A 24,673-nucleotide genomic window follows, 5' to 3' on the forward strand; every position below is an offset into this window, starting at 1 on the left:
TTGGATAACCATCATGTTTCTAGATGTTGGAAGAGAATGGCCACATATAGGAAACTTTTGAAGGAAAAGAAGCAAGCGGCCAAAGGTCCATTGGACAAAGTAAATCATGTTGTCAAGAGGATGCACATGCAGTGCACTTACTGCCATAAGCAAGGACATCTTGTTGAAAGGTGTTGGACTCTGAATCCAGCAATGCTTCCACAAAAGCTGAAGGAGAAGGTGGAAAGAGAGAATGGCAGAAATGGAAAGGAAGATGCCATGAATGATGTGTCTCAAGATGATTCACATGTCGATGCTGATGTACAGACCAAGGGAGGACCTTTGAAATGGATTGGTAAGAAATAGTTAGAATTCTTATCCAATTAAAAGTTGCATGTCTATGGATATGATGCATCTATTTGCATTTCTGTGGTAATTAAATGCAAGTTGCAGGTCTCTACCAAGAAGGTGAATGGAGAAGTTGAGTAGGAAGCTCACTTTGTTGCTGCAACATTATATTTTATTTCAGCTTCGAAAGTACAATGTGCTTAAGCGAAAGTTGAAGGATGAAATGCATGCATGAGATGATGTGCATGAACACAGGGATGTTGATGTTTTCCTTGTTTTTGGGAACATGTGTGTGTGATTGACTTGAAGGGTTGATTGCTTTGTTGTAAACATGCATGTAAAGTTGGTTTGGTGGAGATAGTGATGAAATTGTTTTGAAAATAATCTTAATGGTCTTTTCTACATGCTTGACTTGAAGGGTCATTTGCTTTAAAGGAATGTTTTGTGGGCTTATTAGCTAGTGCATCATTTGTATGCAAATGTAAGACATGGAGGTGTTCACAAGATGTGAAATCTGTTTCTTTTGTTGAAGTAGGAGTTTAGTCCATCCAGTTGTTGTCTATATGCATGTTGTTTTTAACAGTTGTTGTTGGAAGCTTGTCAAACAGGTACAAATGAAAGTTTTGTGGAACAGATGTATTTCACATTTGTGAGCCACCTTGGATCAAAGATCAAGGCAAAGAAGCTCAAACTACCTTCTATGACCATTTCAGCAGGAGTTCTGCAGGGTGGCAAGGAGGAAGACAATTCTTCTCAGGAAGACCAGCCCATCCAGAGAAGGGAAGTGGTCAGAAACTTTGGTTCAGAGGCACTATGCAAAGACAAGTATAGGGAGGTTGAAAGAAGAGGGTAAGTCACTCTCATTTACTGTTCAGATCAGTATATCATTCTTTTGGAGACCAAAAGATCTTTTAGTGGGAAGGCGTGATCCAAAAATGGATCCTGGATAAACCTCTAAGTCTAAAAGACTTCATGCAAGAGGTAAAAGGTGCAAAATGGCACAAATCCTTTGTAAATCAGAGGAAAATAAAAGTCGTAGGTTGCTCTCAGAAATAGTCTCATTGCAAAGATCTCTTCATTCTAAATCTAATGCAATTTGAACAGACCAAAACGAACTCCGGACGAAGGAGTTATTGTAAAATGAAAATTGCCCAGTGTCCTTAGAAAAGGAGGCAATTTCATTGAATTTTGAACTATATTGAAAATTTTGATTTTTAGTATAGGCTCACAGGCCAATCCACAACTGACACATGGCAGGCCAGGATTGGGCCACGTGGCCTTGTTTGATTGGTCTAAGAGGAAATATCGCATCGCAATTATTTATAAGGGAAGGACCTTGGGCCATCAGCGATTGCGATAAGTGATTGCCGCTTTATCGCATCGCACAGATTCATGGGAGGACTTAACAAAGGCCAAGGCCGATGTGACATGTGACTGCGATCGCCGATATTGGCGGATCGCTGTCGGCGATCCCAAAGGGGAAGGACCCCGAGCCATGCAACTTGCGACTGTGATTGGAACCGGACCCGAAAGGGTTCCAAAATATAAATACATAATATTTCAGATCCGGACCAAAGCCATTTCCACGGGTTTTTGCGATATTTGCCATGTTTTAATATATTTACAAAATACAAAGGGGTGGGCCTTAGAGCCATTGCGACTTACGATAGCGACCTATGGGCAGACCCGATAGGAAAATAAAGCACAGTTATGGGAATTTCAAGTCCGGAATTATGTTTTTATGCGGATTGTCCCTTGTTTTTACAGCGTTCTCTGTGTAAACAGAGAACGACTGTTTCAAAAGAATTTAAAGCACTGATTGCCCTTCCATGCAAAACAAATGGCCACCATACCTTGGGACGTTATCAATGACTGTTAAACGCTCCAAAAGGAAGGTGAAGGGACAGCGACCGGGAGCCAGAGAGCCCGAGAGCTAAAACGAATAGACAAGCGTCGATGGGCTTAAAAAAAGTCGTTCCATAACAGAAACAGAGTTGGCTGAGTCTGAGAGCACAATTGATTCATTCGCTTGGAGGTAGAGCGAAGCACTGATAACACAGAGAGTGGTGAATTCTCATTCGTGGAGGCAGTATGATGCTCAAGAGAAGTTCCGAGAAGCTCATGGAGGCCCGTAATGCTCAGTGAATGTGTGGGCAAAGTTGGAGCATTGAGGAACCCATTGGGAAGCTCGGTGTGCCAGAGCGCTTGATAGGAGAAGCCACCAGAGGTTGGAGGCAGTGCATAAATACTTCAGTGAAGTATCAGACAGCAAAGAGACCAAATGCTCGAGCTATTGCTGGTGTTGTTTGAGTTGAAGACAGAAGAAGGAGTCCAGAGACAGTAAACAATTCTGAGGGAGTCAGAGAAGCCAAAAGCTCAAAGGAGCTCAGAGCACTGACTAAAAGAATTAGTCCAGAGAAGCCTAGATCTGTTTGCAGCTAAAGGACAGCCAGGGGTAAGATGGTATTCTGAGCCCATTGGTTCATTTGTAAACCATATGGAGTTGAGTCACGGACTTGTAAAAGAATTCAGCCATAATCCCAAAGAGCCTAATCAAGTTGATTAGAGCTCAAGGAGACGTAGCCCAAGATATCAGGGTGAACTCCATATTAATTTGTTGTCTTATGTGTATTGTTTTACTGTTGCCTTATTCACTGTTATATGCATTTATGTATATGTTCAAGCACATTTAAATATCAGCATACATAGCAGATTTTAAAGCACATAACAGCCAACAATAAAAACAAGCATATGCCTATATTTTCAAGCATTTCTTAATTCTGCATTGGTTAATCAAATAGACTTGGGAAAATTCAAGCTTTGGAAGTGGGAGAGGTTCTTGTAAGCTAGACAAGAAGCCTAAGAGCCGCATTTTCAGATCACTCGTGCTAACTCTATCAGCAAATCCCTCGTGGTGTTCGATAACCATGCCTCTAACTCAATTGTTTTCTTTGTCTTATTTTGTGTTGCATCAAGCCTATCAATCTACACTCGTCTCTACAACCAGATCTGTGACTCGGTTCCTTATTCCAACATCCCGTTCTACTTGACACTGACCAACACAGCCTTGATCCCTTGCGCACATCATTGTTTGGTACCCAACTTTGGTGGTTGTCCATTGTTGCCGCCACCTCTGTTGCATGTCACGCAAACCATTACCGTTGTTGGCTGACAGTGCGAGGTTGTCAACCACCAGTCATCAACCCTCCCTTTTGCGTTATTACCCAATCCAGGCATCATCCTATCACAGCGTGCCCCATTGCAAATTTTCTTCTTGGCGATTGGCCCGTCAACCCCAACCCCCACTGTGGCCACCACCTGACCTATCTAGTAGCTAACTCCTTTGCTAGTCGAGTCCATGTTTTTTGCAATGGTTGGCCTCAGCAACTGAGTCTCCTCCACTAGCCAACGTCTCTACTATCTCTATTGCCCTTCCTCAGCAGCCTACATAGGCGCCCTCAACACCCCCTGACTCCTTGTTTTGGCAACTACCACTCAAATGTGACTTGTTCGTGGTTATGCCTCTCGGTAGTCGACTAAATTTCTTATTCGCGGTGGCTTAGTGCTCTTTGCATCCTATCGACTACTCTTCTCCACGAGCTCTGCAGCCTATCCATTTTGTGCCAACATGGCCCCTTTGCACCGCACAACACCCTCAGACTTTCAACAATCTTCACTTGTCGACCCACTACCCTCACTTCTGAGCTCGTGCCTGCTATTGTTGGTTACTTCTCCTGCAATAAACCTATTCTTTGGCGACTAGGTGGATCGTCAGGCCTGTCGGCCACCCACAACCCCTTCCCTTTTCTCTCTCTCTTTTTTTAACTTATGCTTGGGTCATCGTGCAGTCAATTTCAGCCCCTCACAAAAATAAAAATAAAAATCTACCTCGCATGATCACACCCGAACCTGGCTCCAACGATCCTGTACGAACCTAGCTTTTGTGATCCCACGGTCAATTTTCTTCAGAGTTTCAACTCTCATACCATGTTAGATTTCTTGCAAACCTAGCACATCGTACTTAATTCCTAGTAGAAAATTGATATACTGAATAAATATGTAGCTAAGTTCCTAACTTAAATTCAACAGAAGCAAATTTAAATAACCAATCCCATAAATCAACACACAAATTTCTTCCAGATCAAAGTTCTTCCTTGGAGGTGTATTCTCCACCATTGTCGGATCCTAGAGTTTTGATCTTTCTCTCAGTTAGATTTTCCACGTCATTCTTGAACTCCTGAAACTTTTTGAACACTGCATCCTTGTTCTTGAGAAGGTACAACCAGTCTTCCTTGAGTAATCATCAATGAAGGTTACATAACATTGATGCCCACCAAGACACTTAACTGCCATAGGTCCACATACATCTGAGTGTATGAGATCTAAAATTTCCTTAGATTTCGTGTCACTACTTGCTAATGACTTCTCTACATTCTTTCCTAGACCACATCCCTCACAAGTCCCTTCATGTTCTTCCTTTAACTCAGGGATGCCATTGACCATTTGACTTAGAGATGGCAAAAACTTAAAGTGAATGTATCCATACCTTATATGCCATAGTTTAGAAGGACTCACATCCAAGTGAACTAGGGCCTAGACCAGAGGCGTATAGAGTTTATACAAAGTCCCCTCACGAATCCCAATTACCCTAGCATCATCAATACTTGAGCTCTTTCCCCAAACTAAAACCTTGCCATCAACAAAAGCAATTCTATCACCCTTATCCTCTAGACAAGAAATAGAAATTTTTTCTTCAAACCTAGAACATATAAAATGTGGTTGAGGTGAATGCTTCCACCTAATTTGAGTTCCAATGATGTAGACCCAATGCCTTTCACTAGATAGCTCTTGTTGTCCCCAAGTTCAATACAATGAGATGAATTTCCTTTTGACAAGGTTTGAAGTTCATTGCATTCTCCCATCATGTGTCTGGGGGCACCACTATCAATAACCCATACATTCTCCTCCTTGAAAGCGTCGAATAAAGCAGAGAACAAACTTCCTTCTACTGCTTTCTTTGCTAGCTTGGAGATGCAATTCTTGATGGATGTAGTGAGATTCTTGAAAATCTTGAAAGCCTTCTCCATAACCCTTGTCATAGTGCCAACTAATCTGTGATCTATAGTCTCCTTCTTGAACCTTAGCTCTGATACCATGTTGGAAACTCTAGACTTGTAGATTATAACTTATTTTCTTTACCAAGATAATTACTTATGATGTTAGTTGGTCTTTAATTACTTCTTTAGTTTTATTCATCAAGCAATTACCAAAAATAGTAAAGATCACAAAAGATAGAACACAAAATATAGGCTCCAAGCCAGGGCAAAACCCCTCCAAGGGGAAAACCTAGAAAATGTTTTTCTTCTTCTTTAGAATTTGCTTATGAAAGAGACCTCCAAGACCCCAAGACCGAAGCCAATAAACCTTCCAAGCCCCAATCCAACCCCCAGCAAGATCTTCTTCAAAGCAGCGTCCATAACTTTGATACTGCAACTTCGTCCCCTACAACTTTGGCCTCTTGCAACTACTTCAGAATTTCGGCCCCCCTGCAACTGGCAGCTTCACAAACCCTAGTGAGACAAGGAAAAATATTCTTTGACAAACTTCAAATTCTACTCCTCTTCTTCATTCTCCTAGCTACTCTTCTTCACCTTCGCTATTGCAGATCAAACTTGCTTGAGATGAGTGACCAAAATGAGACGAGCCCCACTCCTTTATATAGCCTTTCTTGAGGGTCGAATTCCCTTCCTTTAGGCCAACGTGATCTACTCCTTGGGCCGACTTGGTCTCAGGGTCATCCATGGCTTTTTCTCGACAAAATAAATATTTGTCTTTATTACAATGAGTCCAAATACGACTATGATACATAACCAATATTATTCTTTATCCTAGAAAGACTTAGAAGACCTAAAAGCATGAAGAACATGCTTTGGACTCAAACTTGAGTATGAAACCCATACTCCAAAATAAAAAATAGTTTATTTTTCTTTCTTTTTCTTTCTTTATAAAGAATATACAATGTCATGATTTACAACGAGGTCATTATGAAGGTCGAACCTAGTTACAATTTTCAACAGGGAGGTCTTGTTGCAGCTTGTTACCCTTTCTCCTGGCACGAGTACCCATAGAAATTTTTCCACATTTCTGTGGGACGATTTCAATGTCGAGTTCATGCATGGGGTTAATCTAGCTGTGTATCAAATGCCCATGTTATGGTTTGAAAGGCAATGGATTATATTTCTTGGCAAAGATGGAGGCAAATCTGAAGACTGTTGCTGCAGGGATAGTGAAAAATAGGACTATTGCCAAAATGAATACTATTCCTAGCAATGGATTACATTTATTGGCAAAGATGGAGGCAAATCTGAAGATTGTTGCTGCAGGGATAGTAAAAAATAGGATTAATGCCAAAATGAATACTATTCCTAGCTACATTTGGACACAGAACTTCCTAATGGTTTGTTGTAGGTCTGATGAAGCTTGCATCAGGAACACCTGGAATAGTGATTACACAGAGAGCACATTTGTGGAAGGTCCTGCCAGGCCATAAATGATTGTATCATTTTTAGGTAGCCAACTATCATTGCGAATTATAACCCGTGTCATGGCAGTTTTTTGAATATACAAAAGTGGCATTTGAAACACTCTTCAACAAGTTGTGTACATTGTACTTTCCAGGGAAGGACATTGTTAAGCCCACTTCTGAAAGGATCAACCAGAGAATATGAATAAGCAAACAGTGTTGGCAAGTTTAATGTACAGTCAATGTTGTTTTCCCAGATAACTTTTCCTCTAGAGTATACTACAGATGAAGTGCAGGCAATAGGGATTGGGCTATATCAGGCTTTTACAAATGTCCTTTTGATAGAAGGTTTCTTTTGGATTCCTTCTCTGTTTGGACCAACTACAATTGCTGCTCGATAAAATGGAGCAGGCATTTCACGGCTCCTCCCATTTGTGGATGGTCTTCCACCACTAGGTACACAGGTGTTTTTGCCAGGTCTCAGATGAAGGAGATGTGTTGTATGTTTTCCCGAGGATTTTTGAGCCAAACTTGCTGCTAAATCTTCCAGGATGAGATTTGAACCTGTACTGGAGAGCCAAAGTTGTGGCAGAGTATTTGATCAGGGTTTTATAGCATCCATTATTATTGTCTGGAAGAAGTGAGGAAGACAATCGTGTATGATCATGTGATCCAGGCAGATCATTTGATCCAGGATTTAATATATTCATTAGCCCATCTGACTTATTATGGTGCTGGGATCTATACTATTACAGGAGGCAAATCACTTTCGGCGATGGTGCTCCCAATCAAGAGACTGAAGTGCCCAGTTTTGATATTCTTAACAAATGGGCCGATCAGGCAATTTTATTGGAGAGAATATGAACAACTTCACATAGAAAATGTTCTGCAAAGCATGATGTGGCCACGGAAATAACGCTTTGTTGAATATTGCGAAAGCACAAAATTGTTTTGGCACAGAACCCATGAGATGCAAATGTCACGGACCCATTTTGGCACAGTCACAGACATCTGAGACCATAAGCGCATCCCTTGTTTCAAATCGCAGAGCAGCTTCGACACGAGAAAGTTAAAGGCTGCAGACAATGTGCAGATGATTGGCAGCGGTGCTCGAGGATTTCGACGGTGGACAGACAGATAGGGAAGAGGCGAGCATGAAATAATAGGTCGCGGGGGTCTTGGTTTTCGAGCCAGCCACATAAATTTGTTTAGAAAAGAAAAAAGCGACCACGCAGCATTTGGCCTAGGGCTGTGTGTTTTATTCAAGCAGTTGGGCAGTGGATCAAGCCATTCTGGCCAAGGACAAGCGTCTCGGCCATGACTGGGACAAGACATGTATGTAGAGGTACGAAACGTTGAGAATTTCGCAGTAACATAATAGTGACGGCCCCGTCCAGTTGCTGTGGGTTCGAATTCGGGCTCAAATTTCTTCTCGCAAGAATAGTAGCGACCTATCCAACCCATTTATTTTGTTAGGGATAGATATTGAAATCCAACTTCAACGACTTGTAATGAGAGACGAAATATCTGAAGAACATGCTTTAAATAAAATACATTATCAGTGACCTTTGGATCCAAAGGTGAAAGAGCTGACATTTGTTAAAATTTGGGTACCAGAGGACAAGTGGTTCCCTAAGGCTTTGATCTTTGGCCTAGGGAAAAGTGTCCAAATTTATTTGTACTTTTCTCCTAAAGTGACTTTATAAGTGGTAAAGTCAATTTAATTTAAAAGTGACTTTATAAGTAGTAAAGTTACATTCTAATTTGAAGGTGACTTTATTAAAGTCAATGAAGAATTAGAAAGTGAAATAGTGACTATGGAAATAAAAGGCAAAGTGGGTCTTTATTTAAGTGGATGAGTTAAAAAACAGAAAGTGAGAATTAAATGCACATTTATTCTCATCCCTAGATCTAAATGAATCTCAGCCATTAGATCTCAGGGTAACCCAAAAGGTCATTTAAAGAGTAAAGGGAGAAGAGGAGAAAAAAATCAGTTCATTCTTTAATGAGCATTTGAGAGAAAGAACAGAGAGAACAAGGAGAAAATTTCGAAGGAGTGAGGAAATGAACAGCAGCAAGAAGACATTTCAGCGAATCTGGGCAACAGCATTTATTGGCACACATCCCAAGGCAAAACCGTACAGCAAGAGAAAGGCACAGAAATCGAGGAAGAGGGACAGGAGCAAGGGCACGAATTCCGAGGCAGGTTTTGGGCACAATTTTCGAGGCATCCATACAGCTTAAATCCGTATGGTCCGTACAGCATGTTTCGGGCACAATTTTCAAGGCGGGCAGTACAGCATTTAATGTTGTTTAATTGCTAAAAAAAATATGTTTTGGCAGTTTGCTAATCGGCATGATTTTCGAGGTGGAGTTCGAGCACAGAAATCGAGATACATTGTAATTTGTGGTTGCTAGAATTTTTACTATGTATTTCAGTTTCTCTGTAAGAGCATTTTCAGAAATAAAGAAGAGCTCTAAAACTGGTTTTCCCCAAGAGTTGTAGGGGGGTTTTTCCAAAGTCACATTGACCAAAAATCATTGTGTTATTTTCTGTGTGGCTGTCATAATTTTGCTGTGTTTTATTTCTGCAATTTCAGCAAGTTGTGAAATCTCTAAATTTGTGTTTTTAGAAAATATTGTCATTTCCAAATTTTAGAATTTTTATCATGCTTCGATTTAAAACTAAACGCACAGAGTTATAAGGAAAACTAATAACCGGAGTGGGGGTTGAAATTCTTCAACATTATCATAGACAAATCAGGCTCATTAGAGGGAACCAAAAAAAACAAATCCATGCCATCTCACGTAAGATTACTGGGCCATTGACCTGTTAAAAATATCTTCAATCAAGAAAGTGTGTTACAAATTTTGGGTGTAGTTATTGTTGTGATGTACCAAGCATTAGTCCAACATGCCTTCCTAGCCATTTAAAGTTGATTGTGTTAAATTTTGGAAGGCAAGGAAAATGTTCATGAGTACACCCAGCAGTTGAAATATTATATTATGAAGTGGGACTTGGTTAAGAATCAAGATAGACGTTGGCGCTAGCTAGCTGACCAAGTCAAATGTGGGACTCCGTGCAAAGGAACTTCGGACCCTTGTCCAAGACAACTATTTAAGTCATTCCCATTGTACATGTGGCATGGACCACTTTGACCTTTTATTAATTACACCAATAGGCGTCTCTTTTTGAAAATGGTCAAGCAAGTTTTTGTCTACCTTTTTGTCTGTGCGCTGACATTTGTCCCGTGGTGTGAGAATGACATCTGTCCCCGTCAACTTAGGTTGTAATCCTTTCTACACAGATTCCATTCAATGTTGCACGATTGGCCCTCCAACGCCACACCCAACATCAAGAACCTAGTCCCCAGGGTTCATGCTCAACAGATCTATGACGCACTCCTCATGCAGGAGTGTCTCCTCCTTGTGGGATTTTCCAGGCAACAACCTTTCCGAAAATGGAGCGACTGTTACCAAATCAAAACCAAAACCAAATCTATGACACAGCCATAGATTTACTAGGCACACAGTCCACCCCATCCAATCCCCAATACCCTAATAACACCTAGTCTTTTTCAACAATCTCGCATCACCTTATTCATCGCCTTCAACAGATTTTTGTTGCTACTACAATGGCTTTTGGCAGATCATGAGAGGCATGGGGCTAAAGATGTCAGTTTCACCACCCCTGGTGACATAATCTGCAACTTTAAACAAGATTTCATGCACATCCACAACACCCTGTGGAGCAATGCCCAGGAAAGACAATAACAATCACAATGTGGTTATTGTAATAAGCAATCCTACCCATCTTGAGCCTCTTCCACCGAGGCTGAGCCAGCGTAAGCGCCAAGTCCATCTCCTCCAAGACCTCAAAGTCGATGTTGCTTGCTGTCTCACAATTTGGAGGTGATTGTATTAATGCCCACAAGGGTTTTGTTCTGTGGTTGTGTAAGGGTTCTGTATTTTTTCGGGTCAAAAGCCGTCTTGGTCACTGACGTGAGGGTTTGAAAGTGGTATTGCAATCATTGAATTAGCAAAAATAAGTGACCTCGACAGTGGGATTGTTGTTGTCGCATCAAAGCCATGTTGCATGACTAAAGCATATTGGAATTTGACAGTAGATGAAGACACACTATCGGCAGTCGCACACCAAGAGTACAAGACAAGCAACTATAGCCGAGCATTGGAACATTGTAACACTACATATGAAAAAAACTCTGGACGCACTAATAATCTTCTTCTATTAGGTGTTGTATACTACCATCTACATGACTTTGACATGTGCATTACCAAGAATGAAGAGGCTTTAACAATTGATTCTCAAGTCACAGAGTGTTATGGCAATATGGCTAATGCCTGGAAGGAAAAAGGAAACATTGATTTGGCAATTCAATTCTACTCAATTGCTATTAAGTTAAGACCAAATTTTTGTGATGCATGGTCTAATCTCGCTAGAGCTTACATACGGAAAGGAACGTTATCTGGAGCAGCTGACTATTGTTGTAAGGCACTGCAGCTTAACCCTTCTTTGGTTGATGCTTACAGCAACCTTGGTAATTTTCTCAAGGCACAAGGATTAACTCAACATGCGTACTTGTGCTATATGGAGATATTGCAAATATAACCAAATTTTGTAATTGCATGGTCAAATTTGGCTGACTTGTTTATGGAAGCAGGGGATTTCCAGAAAGCCCTCAGATATTATATAGAGGCAATCAAGTTGAAGCCTAATTTTGTAGATGCTCATTTGACCCAAGGAAATGTATTAAAGGCTCTAAGAAGGCTTCAAGATGCAATTTTGTGCTATCAACGAGCAATCCAATTGCGTCCTGACCATGCAATTGCCTTTGGGAATTTAGCCAATGTTTTTTTATGAAAAAGGTCAATTGGATTTGGTAATAGCACACTACAAACATGTTATCATCCTGGACTCCACTTTTTTGGGGGCATACAATAACCTGGGCAATGCACTGAAAGATGTTGGGAAAGTGGATGAAGCAATTGCTTGTTACTAGTCTTGCCTTCAACTTCAAACAAACCATCCTCAGGCTCTTACAAACCTTGGGAATATTTATCTGGAATGGAATATGATGAATATGGCTGCAAACTTCTATAAAGCGACGATAGCAGTTACAACTAGTTTGTCTACTCCATATAGCAATTTGGCAACAATATGCATCACAAAAGTCTTAGATCAAAAATTATAACCATATACGGAAGGGATATGGCTGATAAAGTTCAACGGTTTGAACAGGCTTGTTTATAGGTCTCAAAGAAAAAAGCAGATCTTACGTTTCTAAAGCACTGTCGAGATGCATCAATAGTTCCAGTCTTTGCTCGTATTAACCACCCTCTTAACAAATCTAAAAATAAGCATATTTTTTTAAGATCTAGTCTTTGTTTGGTTCGGTCTGATATTTGCAGGGTTAGGGATGAATTGGAGTCCTTATCTCGGATGTTATTCTCCCTTCATCTGGATCTGACCAATGGCATTGATGTTACTCTGTGGAGAATTCTTGATGGTTTTTTGTTAGGTCCCTATAATACAAGTGATTCCCCCATTACTATTGTCGTTGTATCCCTTATTGTTATTGTTGTGCCCCTATTGTCCCCATATTGTTATTATTGTGCCCCATAGAATCCCTCTATTGTTATTTTTGTGCCTTTATATTATTATTGTTAGGTCGGCTTGGTTATATTGTGAATCACTGTTGATAATATCGGCGATATTCGAAAATATCGCGATATTTTCAGCAAAACGATATATTGCCGAGAAAATATTGCGATATTTTCTGTTTTGAAAACATCGCAATATTTTCAAAATATCGGCGAATATCGGAAAAATATCGCGATATTTTAAAATTATCGGCAAAATATAGACTCTGTTTAAAAATTTGAAAAAATATTTTTTATGCTTGCCGATATTTGCCGATATTTTCGCCGATATTGCCGATAAGATATTTTCTGGACCCTCGCCAATATTTTAACGATACTGATATTTTCAACACTAATTGTGACCCTTTAGACTCCTATATAGAAAGGAGGTTTTGTCATTTGAATCATCCAAGAATTATTCATTTGTGTAATGTAAATGAGGTTGCCCCCTCGAAGAGGCTTATTTCTAAGGCGTTCATCTATCTTTTCTATCTTTTTGTGAGCTAGTTTCATAACATTTGGTATCAAAGCTTTGGATTCTAGGGTATCGCTGCTCCAAACAGGTCATCGTGGCATTTTCGTTATAACTTTTTTTCTGTGACGTTTCAGAAGCTAAAAAAAACCCATTTGAAACGAAATCGCATTGAACCTTCGGTTCGAATTTCAGATCCTGTATCGCTATATTTTCGGAGATATAATCTGAGGAATTTAGGGTTTTTGCAGACCACCGAATTACATTCCAAACAGGTCACCTTGAGAAAATCATCATAGCTTTTGCTGTGAGCATCAAATTGAATTTGCGTAAGAAGTTACAGAAAGAGGACGAACTATAGTTTTTTTGGGTATCATTTTCAGAACCTAAGGTTGAAATAGTGACCCGCGGCACGTCGTACAAGTTCGCTCTACTAAACCAGTCTATACTCAGGTCATCATAGGAGATTTGGCATAACTCTTCATTGGAGAATCCAATCTTGATCAAACTTGTTGGGTTAGAAAGATTACTCAGAGGGTTACCACAGGAAGAAATTTCAGACCTAGGAGATCCAAAATTACAGAGATACATCAGATTCAATATCGAGCTCCTACAAATTGAAAAAAGGTGTGTAGTTTTTTTTTAAATTTTGCATAAGCTTGGTTTGAAAAATTAGTTTGAAAGAATTCAAAAGGCATAGTGAAACATTATTATTGGTAATTGATGCCCCGAAGAAAGAAAATGGAAACACCTAGTAAGCAACCTGAAAGCTCTAGCATGACTCATAAAGAAGAGGAAGAAATGCAATATGATATATCAAAATTACGAGACCAAGTGCAACAAATTTCACTCGCAGAAAAGTAACAGAAAATAAGATGGATGGTTTAAAGAAATATGTAAAAGCTAAGATGGATGGTTTAAAGAAAGACGTAGAAGCTAAGATGGATGGTTTAAAGAAAGGCGTAGAAGCTAAGATGAATGACGTGGAAGCTAAGATGGACGGTGTGGAAGCTAAGATGGATGATTTAAAGAAAGGCATGGAAGATTTGCAGACAAATTTGAAGACAGATTTGACAAAGTTTCTACAAGAAATGCTTACTAATGGCGAAAGGGTAGGAAAGGGAACTCATGATGAGAACAAAATAAATGTTAATCATGATTTCATAGACTCTAACGTTGGATCGAAGAACCACCATGTTCCAAAGATCGATATGAGGAAGTTTGATGGCAAGGATCTCGGAACATGGATACTACAAATGGAGCAATTTTTCGATCTCCATAATGTGCAAAACACACAAAAAATACACATTGCAACTTTATATTTGGAACCAAATCAGTTTGTATGGTATCGATGGCTTTGCTCTCGTAAACAAATTGTCACTTGGGCTATTTTTACGGATGAAATGATAGCACATTATGAGGATACAAAAAGCAACACATTTTTTAGCCAATTGATAAATCTCAAACAAAAGGGTTCAATGATGGAGCACATTGAGGACTTCCAAAAATTGAATATAAGGGTAAAAGATATTCCAGAGGAGCATAGGATTGATGTGTTCATAGGGACTTTAAAAGATAACATCCAACATGAGGTTCGCCTTTGGGAACCAGATTCATTGGAGAAGGCATTCAGGTTGGCAAAAAAAATGGAAAGCAAAATTATGGCAACAAGGAAGCCTACCACTCACAATCATAAAGATGGAAGTGTTACTGCCCCTAGCCATCCACAACCTACAAAGTTGACACCACAACAATTGGAAGAAAAAAGAGCAAAAGGGCTTTGTTGCAATTGTGATAGCAAATACACTAAAGGTCATAAGTTTGCAGAGAAGAAATTATTTTACATAGATTGTGAAGAGGAGGAAGAAAACGAACAAGAAATGTCAAAAGAAGAAGATATACACCAAGAACAAACCCTAGAAAAGGGAGAAATGAATCCGACCATATCTTGTAATGCATTGGTTGGAATTACCACTCCTCAAACTATCAAGATAAAAGGGCATATCAAGAAGAAAAAAGTAATAGTGTTGATTGATTCAGGAAGTACCCATAATTTTATTCATTGTAAGATAGCCAAGGAATTGAATTGCTTCCTATATCCAGCACCAGAGTGTCAAGAGATGGTTGCAAGTGGAGGAACCATAAATTGCTCAGGAAAATGCCATAATATCAAGCTATCCATGGGAGAATATGTATTGAATAGCCCAATGCTTTCCATTCCAATGGGTGGTGCTGATGTTGTACTAGAAGTCTAATGGCTACAATCCTTGGGTACAATAGCTTTTAATTTTCAAGAACTTTTCATGAAATTCTCTTCAGAAGGAAAGGAAGTTGAATTAAGGGGTATCGCAGGGAAACCGGGAAAGATAATCAGTTCTAATGGAATGACAAAGCTTCTAAAGAAAGAACAACGAGGCATAATTGCACAATTATGTTCACTAGAGGTTCCCACATCGAAATCATCCATTTCTCCAGATCTCCAAAAAGTCTTGGACAATCATTCCAAGGTATTTGAGACTCCCAAAGGCCTCCCACCTATTCGTGATCATGATCATGCTATTAATTTGATTCCAGGAAGTGTTCCTCCAAACATCAGGGCTTATAGATATCCCTATGTCCAAAAGAGTGAAATTGAACGTATGGTCGCAGAAATGTTAGAGGTTGGTATGATTCAACCTAGTCAAAGTTCTTTCTCTGCTCCAGTAGTATTGGTTCACAAGAAGGATGGATCATGGTGCATGTGTCCAGATTATAGGGAGCTCAAAAAGTTCACTATTAAAGATAAATTTCCCATTCCTGTCATTGATGAATTATTGGATGAATTGCATGGATCAATTTACTTCACCAAGTTGGATCTTCGTTCAGGATATCATCAAATCAAAATGAAGATTGAAGACATTCCAAAAACAGCATTTAGAACTCATGAGGGTCATTATGAATTTTTGGTCATGCCTTTTGGCCTTACTAATGCACCTTCTACATTTCAAGGTTTGATGAATTCTATTTTCAAACCCTTCCTTAGAAAATTTGTGTTAGTACTTTTTGATGATATACTAATCTACAGCAAATCTTGGAAGGATCATGTCCAACATGTTGACATGGTGCTCAAGCTATTGGAGGAGAAACAATTATATGCAAAAATCTCCAAATGTTTATTTGGAGTACAAGAGGTGGAATATCTGAGTCATATTGTATCTCATGAAAGTGTTAGGGTAGACCCTAGCAAAATTAAAACCATTAAGGAATGGAAAATCCCCACATCCATAAAGCATCTACGAGGATTTCTCGGATTGACAAGGTATGATCGCAAGTTTGTTAAGAATTATGGGAGGATAGCAGCAACTCTAACAACATTATTGAAGAAAGATGCATTTTCATGGACTCCAGAAGCAACGAAGGATTTTGAACATCTTAAAGAGGCAATGTGACAAGCACCAATCTTAGCTACACCGGACTTCACAAAAACTTTTATTGTGGAATGTGATGCCTCAAGAAATGGAATTGGTATTGTTTTAATGCAAGAAGAAAGACCCATTGCTTTCGAAAGTCATCCAATCAAAGGAAAGTATTTACACAAAGCTATTTATGAGAAGGAAATGTTGGCAATACTACATGCATATAAGAAATGGCGTCCCTACCTAATGGGAAGACACTTCAAGGTAAAAACAGATCATGATAGTCTTAAATACTTTTTAGAACAAAGATTATCTTCAGAAGAGCAGCAAAAATGGGTCACAAAGATGTTGGGTTATGACTTTGAAATCATCTACAAAAAAGGGAAGCAAAATGTTGTGGCAAATGCACTCTCAAGAAAGGATGAGGATGTGGAAGCATTTCTTTGCGCCATTTCTATTATCCAACCAGATTGGATAAACAAAGCAAGGGATGAATGGAAGAATGATGAGGAAGTGTGGGCACTCATTCAAAAGATACAACAAGATCCCAATACATCTGATACATTTAGCTGGAAAAATGATTCGTTATGGTACAAGGATCGGTTATACCTATGTAAGAATTCCCAATTCAAACAAAAGATTCTTAGGGCATTGCACACCTCTCCCTTAGGAGGGCACTCAGGATTTCTAAAAACCTACCACAGGGTTAAGAAGGATTTTTTTTGGGATGGCCTTAAACCTGATATTCAAAAGTTTGTGGCGGAATGTTTGGTTTGCCAACAAAATAAAGTTGAAACAATTAAGACCCCAAGACTATTACAACCTTTATTCATTCAAAGCCAATGTTGGGAGGAGGTTTCAATGGATTTTATCACAGGTTTACCCAAGTCCAAAGGAAAAAGTGTTATCATGGTCGTAGTTGACAGACTTACCAAGTATGCACACTTTTATGCATTATCTCATCCATTTAAAGTGAGTACAATTTCTACTGCATTTATGGAAACAATTCAAAAGCTACATGGAAACCCAAAGATTATTGTAAGTGATAGAGATCCCATTTTCACTGGAAATTTTTGGACAGAATTATTTTCTTGTCTTGGTACTCAGTTAGCTCATAGCTCATCTTATCATCCTCAATCTGATGGGCAAACTGAGATAGTAAACAAATGTTTGGAAGGATATCTTCGTTGCTTTGTATCTGATAAACAGGCACAATGGTTCAAATGGTTGCCTCTGGCTGAATGGTGGTATAACACTTCCTTCCATACTGCAACAAAAATGACCCCATTTATGTTACTTGCATATCATCCACCATCCATCACATCATATTTAAGAGAAAATTCTAAGGTTCAAGCAGTGGAAGATCACATTGAGCATCAGCAACAAGTTCTCCAACTCTTAAAGGATAATCTCACCTTGGCGCAGAATAGAATGAAACAGCAGGCAGATCAACATCGCAACGAAAGAAGTTTTGATGTAGGTGATTGGGTATTCCTACGACTACAACCATATAAACAAATGTCCCTCAAGAAAGCTAAGAAGGATAATAAATTATCACCAAAGTATTATGGTCCGTACAAGGTGTTGCAAAAGATAGGTACTGTGGCATACAAATTGGAGCTTCCTGCAGCTTCCAGAGTGCACCCAGTTTTCCATGTTTCATGCTTAAAGAAGGTTATAGGTGACAAGCCTCTAGTTCAAACAATATTGCCAAAACTTGATGAGGAAAAAAAATCAGATTGGAACCTAAAGCAGTCAAAGAAACAAGAACTCGATAGCTACGAAATCAATCAATTTCAGAGTATCTCATCAAGTGGAAGAACTTACCCGTTGAAGATTCCACATGGGAGGATGAGAATTTTATACAGAAGCATCCCAAACTACTCAAGCATTGAGGACAACACTTTTTTGAAGTAGAGGGGCATGTTAGGTCCCTATAATACTAGTGATTCCCCCATTACTATTTTCGTTGTATCCCTTATTGTTATTGTTGTGCCCCTATTGTCCCCATATTGTTATTATTGTGCCTCATAGAATCCCTTTATTGCTGTTTTTGTGCCTTTATATTATTATTGTTAGGTCGGCTTGGTTATATTGTGACCCTTTAGACTCCTATATATAGAAAGGAGGTTTTGTCATTTGAATCATCCAAGAATTGTTCATTTGTGTAATGTAAAGGAAGTTGTCCCCTCCAAGAGGCTTATTTCTAAGGCATTCATCTATCTTTTCTATCTTTTTGTGCGCTGATTTCATAACATTTTCTTTGTTGAAAGCATCGTGTCTGGAAGAATTTGCCAAGAAAATGCAATCTGCCATATTTATGAAGATGAAAGGTAATAGCTCTAGATGTCAGTCGCATTCGGCTTTCGTTTCATATAAGAGTCATATTAAAATGGATCAAATTGATGCTCTCAGTTCATGGGTGAGAGGCCAGGTGTCCTCCTCGGGCTCTATCTCTCATCCTAATTCCTTTGTCCCCAAGCCATCCCTTGGTTGAATCCGGTGAACTCAACTGCATCGTACCCTCGACTTCTGCTGCCTTCAATTTCGAACCGGGTGAAGCTACATTCCATCCTCCCCCTTCGATTCATTGTATTCCTCCATCATTATCTCCCTCTCGGCACCCTTCTTCCCCAGTCCTTCTTTCATGTTGAAGAATCTAGGGCAAAGTAGTTATGATAGGATTCTTCTAGCAATGATAACAATTTGTGAAGCACTTTTACTTTTCTTGTTAGCTTGATCTTCTTCTTATTATTAGTGTATGTTCTTTTACTTCATCAAACTGCTACCAAAATACAAAAGACAAGAACACAAGATGTTGGCTCTCTACCAGGGCAAAACCTCTCTCTCTTAGAGAGGAAAACCCTTTCTCAAATTTCTCTTATTGAATCTTCTATTGATAAATGGCAAACCCTAGACCTTTGACAAGAATATCCTCCAACCACAAGTCAAGTCTTTGTCCTCCCTCTTCCGGCACTTCGTCCTCCTTCCAACGACTGATACTAGTTCTAGATATGCTAGCTCTAGAAGAGATATTCCTCTTTTATCCTTAGTGGATTCTTTCATATATGAGGAGTCCCTTATCTCTTACCCAACCGAGCTCTTTCTTGAGATATAGTTGCAAGTCTGATATGACAGCAATGCAACCCTATTTCTTCGCACATGTGAGGGGATTCCTTAGGTCAATGTCCTCTTTCTTCTTCGCTTGAGTGAGAGGCCTTATAGGCTTATTTATCTAGTCCAAACAACGATATATATATGACTATAGTTGAGGGCTTCTATGACAGCGGAGAGGCCCTCTATATCTTCACATGTGTGGTTGTAGTTGACCTTAGAACAGTCCTCTAAGGCTCGGTATACTTTCTTCTTTCTTCGCTGCATTAAAGGCTCCTTCCTTCGCTTCTTTTTCACCCTTAACTCGTCCTTCTATCTTGTTGATTTATGATGCTTGTCGTTAGAGGAGTGAACAACCTCTATGTATAGAGGTTTGTTCCTCTTTTAGGTCAACTTGACGCTGACTTGTAGACTTGAGGCCGACTTATCATTTACACATCAGATTGCTTCTTTTAGTGATGTCGTTGCTTGGAGGAGACTTGTGACTTTGCTTGGAGGAATATCTTTGACTCTAATACATATATATACATGGTATAAAATGCCCTTAAGGGTCTTCAATATTTCTTTTGACTCTCTGACTTTCCTATAGCACTTTGACATGTGCTAGACCTATCCAATGAGCAAGAAACTTATTGATATAAATAACAAAAATAATATTTCTTTTCTTTTATAAATACAAAGATCAAAATTACATTTATGAAGACCGAACCTAGTTACACTTTCTTCAACACTTCACCCTCTCAACCTCAGGCCATCCCTCCTCCCGTTGGCGGACCTGCATTAATTCATTGTGGCTTTTTTCCTTCCGTTAACCCAGCCCTTCACTCCTTCCATCTGATCCTTTCCTCAGTGGTCTCGGCCTCTACCCCTCTCCGGGAGTCTCTCCACTCCTCCGCTGTAATTCCTGCACCTCAGCCTCAATTCTCCCTTTCGTTTGATTCGTTATGTTCCATCCCTCTCCATCCTCGGTTGGAGTTTAATAATAATCAACCCCATTCCCTTTTAGATATGACTAACGTTCTTCCCTCCATTAACCCTAAAGAGAATAATAACAATCTTTTTAATAATTTATTAATGATCGTTATGACATTCTTTTTAATAATAAGTATTTTAATATGATTAACGACAATAATTATTAATAAGAATGATTGTATCATAAAGGATAAGAATTCAAATAATAAAAACAATTTTATCATTAGGGGTAATAATTTAAATAATAATGAAATTGCCAATTTAGATAATGATATTGAAAATAAAAATAACAATTATAATAATAAAAATAATATTGTGATTTCTAATGACAATGTGTAAAATAATAATGTTATTTTGAGATGATAATAATAATAATAATATTATTATTATTATTATTATTATTATTATTTTAGATAACAATATTAACATTATTCTAGATAACAACAATAACAATATCAAATCATCTTACTCTCTTCTTCACATGAATACCAAAAATATTAATACCAAGAATTTTAATAATAACAATATTAATGAAAATAATTCTAATAATAATACTTATTGTGATGTTAATAATAATACTCCCTCAATTCATAATAATAGAAATAATAATATGGCTAGCAATTATAATAAATCTTCTCACCCCTCTTTTAATAATGTTGTTAATTTTTATAGTATTGATCTTGATCCTCATGTTTTTCGTCTTTTGAATAAAGGGTTAAATTTTTCCATGGCTCCTAGAAAGATTCCCATTGAGGACATCATTTGCAATGTCGAATATGGAATTAGGATCCTTCCTAATAATATTAAGGAAGTTATTAGGCAAGATTGTGCCATCATTCTTAGAAAGCTAGGCCCCCTAAGAGCAACATTAGCAGAGATGAGTTTCCCGCTCTTAAATCCTTAAAAGATAACCCTGATATTGTCGTTCTTAAGGCTAACAAAGGCAGGTTAGTTGTCATATTAGATAAAGTTGACTATGCTAACAAGATGATAGACCACCTTTATAATAGTAGAAGTTACAAGAAACTTTCGAAGAATCCGATTAAGAAAGTTTCTATGGAGGTCGTCAATGTTGTTAAGGCTAACCCCTCTCTCAACCCCCTAAGCAAGAAGCTTAGTGAGAGTAACCCTATCCCCCCTAGAATTTATGGTCTTCCTAAGATTCATAAAGATGGGGTCCCCCTCAAACCTATTGTCAACACAATAGGTGGGCCTACTTATCTTCCTACCAAGTTCCTAGCTCAAAAGCTTAAACCTCTGGTTGGCAACCCTAGCTCCTTTGTTAAGGACTCTGCCTCCTTTGTTAATCAGCTTAAAGGTATCAAGCTTGACCCTGGGGATTTGCTTGTTAGCTTTGACGTTGTTTCCCTTTACACAAAAATCCCCATTAATGAGGCTATTAATGTCAATAATTAGATTACTGATGATGACACTGCCAATTTAGTTGGGATTTGCCTGACGTCTACCTTTTTCAACTTCGAGGGTGAATTCTATGAGCAAACATGTGGTATCGCCATGGGTTCTCTACTCTCTCCCGTGGTTGCCAACTTATTCATGGAGGATTTTGAGACCAAAGCTTTGGCCTCTACTCAATTTCAGCCCAAACTATGGAAAAGGTTTGTTGTTGACACTTGTGTTGTCTTGCCCTATGGTCGTCAAAATTTGGATTTGTTCCTTTCTCACCTTAATTCTCAATCTCGCTCCATCAAATTCACTATGGAAGTTGAAATTGATGGCAGTGGTCCTTTCCTCGATGTTCTCCTCACCATAATATACGATGGTTCCTTGTCTCACCAGGTGTTCCGCAAGAAGACTCCCACTGAACAATATCTTCATGCCAATTCTCACCATTTCCCAACGCAAAAATTTGGAGTTCTCAACACCCTTGCTACCCGTACGCTAAGGATTTCAGATGAAAACCACCTGGAAGATAAGAAATCACACCTTCCAAATGTTTTCAAAAACAATGGGTATAGTAAACATCAAGGTCTTCTAGCTTTTCAAAAAGCTAATAAATGCTTTTCGATTAAGAAGTCTCGTGATGAACATTCCCCAAATGTTCTTCTTCCATTCATCCTTGGAACCACAGATAATATTGCCCAGGTTCTTAAGAAGAATAATGTCACTGCCACCTTCAAGCCCCTTAATACTATTAGGAGCTCCCTTAGATTGGTTAAGGACCCTATGGACCCTAAAGACATGAAAGGGGTTTATTCAATCCTTTGCTCATGAGGGACTCCATACATTGGAGAAACTAGCCACTCCATTAATCGGAGGATTCTGGAGCATGCAGCAGACATCAGGCATAATCACTCTCGCTCCTCAGCTATCGTTGAACATGCGGAGAAAATTAAACACCATATCTACATTGAAGAGTCTAAAGTTATTGCGAAGATTGATCATTTCCATCATAGGAAGTTGAGAGAGGCCATTGAAATTGAGAAACAGGCTAAAAATCTCAATAGGGATGATCGTTGGAAACTAAGCAAGAGTTGGGTTCCGGCCCTTTCTTTGTGAGTTTTTTTTTCTTTTTTTTTTCTTTTTTTTATAATTCCATTTTTATTTATTTTATTCTTATATATTTTTTATTTGTTTATTTATAATTTTTTATTTTTTATTTTTTTTCCTTTTTTTTAAGTTTATATATATATATATATATTAAATCAATTCCTTTTAATAACTTCCTTTGACTAAACTCTATTTTTCAATAACTAACCATTGATGTTAAATATGTATAAGTTAATTATTTAATATTAATATAATTATCTTATAATTTCTTACCTGGACTTTTTCAGATATAATCTCTTGACTAAAAACTAGTCATTAAGGTTAGTTTTATTAAATAATAACTTTTCATAGCGGCTAATTCTGGAACTTGATGCATCTGGTCACTATTTAATCATACTGATTGATCTGTCTTTTCACCTTGGTCGTGAAGATGAACCTCATTGGTAGGTTTGAAACGTTGACCATAAAATTATTCGATGTGATTAATCCGAACGAGAATCTCAAACATAATTATGGATCGCAAAAATATGAGATCAAAAATAAATAAAAAAATATAAAATATAAAAATATGCAAATACCAAGGTCATTACATGGAAGCAATTGCTTGTCACAATGAAGTTCTTCGTATAAAATCTAGATCCTACGGCAATTGATGGTCTTGTTAATAGAAGAAATACACTTAAAGAGATGAGTCGAGTTAATGAAGCAATACAAGATTATATACGTGCGATAACAATCAGGCCTACCATGGCAGAAGGTCATGCCACAGCCAACCTTGCTTCAGCCTACAAGGATAGTGGTCTTGTTGAAGCTACTATTAAGTGTTACAAGCAAGCTTTGTTACTACGTCCTGATTTTCTAGAAGCAATCTGCACCCTGTTGCACACTTTGCAGTGTGTCTGTGATTAGGAGGGTCATGACAGTAATTTTGTTGAAGTTGAGACAATTGTAAGGCGGTGGATAAAGATGTAAGTTCTTCCAAGCGTGCAACCATTTCATGCAATTGCTTATCCCTTTGAACAAGTGTTAACTTTAGAAATCAACCGGAAATATGCAGAGCATTGTGTTATGAATATAATTATCTAAAAAGTAATAAATATAGATAATAAATAATAAACATAACAAGAATGTAAATAAGTAAAAATTAGTTAAACAAAGGGGCGTGTCGAAGGAGACATGACCATTCATAAAGGGACACTTGCTTGGTTTATAAGCCAGCCCCTCACTCTCAATTGTATCATCATTCTTATTCATACATTTAATATATAATCTTGTATCTCAATGGAGATCTACATATTCCAAGTCTTCTGGAGTATTTAACTTGAAGGGCGAACTTTGTTCGTTCCATTGGTATTAGAGTTGTTTGTGTTGATTTGGGGTAGCGTCGGATGTGCTCTAGCCATGAAAATTAGTGGAGAGGCTAAAGCACATGAGATCTCCAAGACCCAAAAATGGTTTGGGGAAATTCCACCTGGTTAGAGAGATATTAAAATAATTAATATTTTTAATGGGTTCCTAAGTCTAAACTTAGGAAAATAAAAATATTAATGGGTATTAATATAAAATTGGGTGAAAAGGTTCTAAATGACATGGATCAAGCCAAATCTAATCTTAGTCGTTGATTAGAGATTTAATCTCGACCGTTGAAGACTCAACAGAAAATGTATAAGAGGAGGCTTGAGGGTCAGTTGGAGATACACC

General features: G+C 38.4%; 1 protein-coding gene and 1 pseudogene across 4 annotated transcripts in view; one reads left to right on the forward strand and one right to left on the reverse strand.

The window, feature by feature from the left end:
- LOC149234433 (transferases, transferring acyl groups) overlaps positions 1-24,673 on the reverse strand; it is a 415,828-nt gene that overhangs the window by 184,897 nt on the left and 206,258 nt on the right. The gene's annotated exons all lie outside the window — the stretch shown is intronic.
- LOC149234435 (uncharacterized) lies at positions 10,947-24,058 on the forward strand (annotated as a pseudogene).

Source organism: Pinus tabuliformis, chromosome 8 (genome assembly GCF_031772625.1).
Source record: "Pinus tabuliformis cultivar Carrire ecotype Pingquan chromosome 8, CPIR1, whole genome shotgun sequence".
In the NCBI taxonomy this organism is placed as follows: Eukaryota; Viridiplantae; Streptophyta; class Pinopsida; order Pinales; family Pinaceae; genus Pinus; species Pinus tabuliformis.